Here is a 4,112-nt window from a genome sequence, read left to right on the forward strand (position 1 = left end):
TTTTTTTTATCAAAATAATGGCGTCCAAACAAGCACTTAATTAGTACTACTAATATAATATCTTTTGCTTTAATGAGAACGACCCTTAAATAAAAAAGTTTTTGAATATCACTGAGATAAATATTAACTTATTTAATATTTTAATTTTTATTATATTAATTATATTTAATTAATTATTTAATTTGATTAGAATAAATAAATTGGTTTTATTTTAATTTGTATTATTATTTTGTTTTATATAATTTAATTAAGAATAAAGTATCATTTTTGTTCTCAAAGTTGTCCCTAACGTTTGAATCGTCATATTTAAGTCCCTAACGTTTCAAAATTGACTCAATTTTGTTCTGCCGTTAGGAATCTGTTAACGGAATTGACAGCGCGGTGGGACAAAATTGAGACGATTTTGAAACGTTAGGGACTTAAATAGGATGAAAACATTAGGGACAAAAATGATACATAGAAATAAATTTTAATTTTATCCTTCCACTAATATCAATCTTTTACGGTACATAGTTATTCAATTATTTTTTAATCACATTTAAGTAAATTACACTTAATCACATTACTTTGATTTTAAATAAATTTATTTTTTTTATAATTTTACTCTTAAAGATTTTTACTCATCATAAAATATTTGTAAATAAAATGATTAGAAGTACATTACTTTATTATATATGTATCATTTTTCCCCATAAGTTTACATACTAGTCATTCTACAAACATTTTATAATGATTAAAAAATTTTAAGAGTAAAATTATAAAAAAATAACTTTATTTAGAATAAAATTAATGTGATTAAATGTAATTTACTTAGATGTGATTAAAAAATAATTGAATAACTATGTACCGTAAAAATTGATTATTGAATGATAAAATTAAAATTTATTTCTATGTATCGTTTTTGTCCCTAACGTGTTCGTCCTATTTAAGTCCCTAACGTTTCAAAATCGTCTTAATTTTGTCCCGCCGTCAATTCCGTTAACATATTCCTAACGGCAGGACAACATTGAGTCAATTTTGAAACGTTAGAAACTTAAATAGGACGATTCAAACGTTAGGGACAACTTTAAAACTTACCCCAAATATTGGGGATAAAAACAATAATTTACTCTTTTAATTAATAATATTTAAAAATATTATAATTAATTATTTATTTGACTTGATTGAAATAAATATTAAATTAACTAATATTTTGTTTTACTATATTAGGTACTAGCTATAACTAATCCATTATATTAATTATTTGATTTGACTGAAATAAATGAATTGATTTTATTTTACTTTCAATTAACCTTTGGTCTTATGTATTTGATTAATGATTTTAATTTTAAAAATATTATAATTTTTAAATGACATATTTATAATATATCTTTTATTTATTTAACTTATTTTATTGAACCAAAAAATTATAATTATTTTATTTACCAATTATTTAATTTATATATATATATATATATATATATATATATTAGTTGATTTAATTTATTGTCACGATAATATTTGAATCATTATTGTTTACCAAAAGTTCTTATTTATTTCCTTTCATGATCTTAAATGTTTTAATTTTAATTTGAAATTTTTATTCATTATTTATATTTCTTTTTTTATTTTAATATTAAATTTAATATTTTTTTATAATTTATTATCTAATAATTATATGTTCACCATTAATGAGATGATCGTGAATATTTCTTAGATTTACTAAAAAAAATACAATTTCGTTCTTTTCTTTAATTTATTGTCTAACAGTGATATGTTCACCATTTATTTGATATCATATGTTCATATTTAGAATCACTACAAGAAAAACCTTCAAATCTTGTGTCACTCTATGATAGTCATTAGCAAGACAACATGAACTCTCAGATGAAGAATCAATGAAAAACAGAACCAACATTAGCAGTGGCAAATTATTTCAAATCAAAATGAAAATAAAGAGTACTAATAATTAGCATAACACTAAAGATAACCTACCTATAGTAGTATACCTAAAACTCCACAAGCACAGAAGCAACAATAGAAGCAGAATGATGAACGTTGCAGCAACGATTGGCGAGAATGGAAGCAAAACTGACGAAGAATGTAAACTCTGGTTAAATTAGTAGATAATTAGTTAATAAATTAATTTTTAATAAGGAAGATTAGAAATGCAAATATTATATCAAATTAGGATAGATCTCATCGAAACGAGAATTTTGACACTAATTTCAAAAAAAAATGATCTAAGATTGGATCGAACAGGCCGAGCCGATTGAACCGAATCTAAATCGGGTCCATGGGCCCAACCGGCCCAGCATTTAATTTAAGTAAGCTGAGCCCTTCTCCTCCCCAATTCATTAGAAGATACGCTGAATGAACGTAAACAGGGGAGGAAAGGAAGGAAAAATTCCCGAACCCTTACGGTGAAATTTCAACTTCCGTAACTTCTCCGTCTGAATTTTGATTGTCGCACTGTTTGCGGCTACGCGATCATCACGTCGAGCTCTACGTTTCTACCAGAACAATTTTATAGGTAACTCGTTCTTTTATTCTCAGCCTCTTCTTCCCCAATTTTTGAAAAATTAAGTGGAGGTATTGAATTTCTTTGTTCTTTGATGTTTTAGAATCCAATTAGCTTGAGTAAAAGGTTCACTCTTGCTTATGTGAAGCTTGGGTAAGGTGAGGATACGATAACTTTATTTTAATTTCATTGAATTTGAGCTTTGAGTATTAAATTGGATATATATGTGTGTTATGAATGTGTATTAGGTTGAAAATAAATAATTGGAGCTCGAAATTGTAAATACTGGAATTTGGAGGAAGCGGATTAGTTGAGGTTTTGAGGGCTGTGTTCTTTTAGAAAAATTGTCTTGGAATAATACTTGGGAATCGGCTAAGGTATGGTTTAGATTTCTTGCATTTAATATATAATGTTCTGTGAAAACTTAGGCTAGATGACCATATAATAAGTTGGATTGCATGTGTATATTTAATACTTAGTATCCTATTGATGAACATGGTTGGTTTGGTGCTTGTTGATTAACTGGTGATTTGGTGAATTATTGATTTGAGGTATAACTAATGTGGAGGTTGTTGTGATAATTAGGTATTTTGTGTTAAAAGCCTAGGATTTGTGAACTATGATCCTTAGTTGAATTTTGGTTGTTGGATTTGAATATTTTATGAGTATAATTGTTAATTTGAGGTAGATTTATTGTGGTGACTGTTATGATGATGAGGAAGGGTATGTTGAATTGAAAAGAATGCAGGGTTGGACTCGAAAAGGGTGGCAAAGTCCGAGTTTTAGAGGAGATGCTGCCGAAATTTTATAAAATTTACAGATTTTGTTTATATGATTATTTAAAAAGATTTAGATTCAAAGGTTATATGGTTTGATTTAGAGTTATTAAGAAAATGAGCATGTTTTAGAAAAAAATAAATTATGTTTTGAATTGGAACTATTGATGGACGGAATGGGAGGTATGATAATGAAGGATAAGGATTGAATATGATTGATGTATGATGATGAATGAGATGCGATTGAGAATGATATGGATGTTGATGAATTATAATTGAATTATTTATATGGCTTATGAATTTGAATGATCTGAGATACGAGATTTCCTGGATAAAGTGCCGTGGCTTGCCGCCACGTGTACCAAGTAGAAAACTCGATACTCTATTGACCCTATGACGTAAGTGTGATCGGACACTATATAAATTCCCGAGAGTGTTACCCCCATTGAGCAATATTGATTATTTGAGATAAAGCTATGCATAGACTCTTGAGGATGCACGTCGGGGGACAGTCTAAGTTCAATTCAGACTTGTCGGGTTGGCTGGATAACCGACAGATGAGCCTCATCAGCCATAGGACAGACATGCATCATATGCATATTACTTGAATTACTTGCTTGTGTATTAGCTGGGTGTGCCTAAATGTACTTGCCATGTTAAATGTATATTTGTTACCTGCAGTACTTGTAACCTTCTTGTGCTTGCCTATATCTGTTTATCTGTCTGTGAAATGCATGATGGAGTTGGAGGTATGGAGGAATGGCTGTATGGGACTTAGATTTAAGATTGAGTTTAAGTTAAGTTTAAATATTCTTAGAAAATCACCTTTTATGACT

The sequence above is a fragment of the Arachis ipaensis genome, chromosome B7 (assembly GCF_059453495.1).
Source record: "Arachis ipaensis isolate K30076 ecotype BB chromosome B7, ASM5945349v1, whole genome shotgun sequence".
In the NCBI taxonomy this organism is placed as follows: Eukaryota; Viridiplantae; Streptophyta; class Magnoliopsida; order Fabales; family Fabaceae; genus Arachis; species Arachis ipaensis.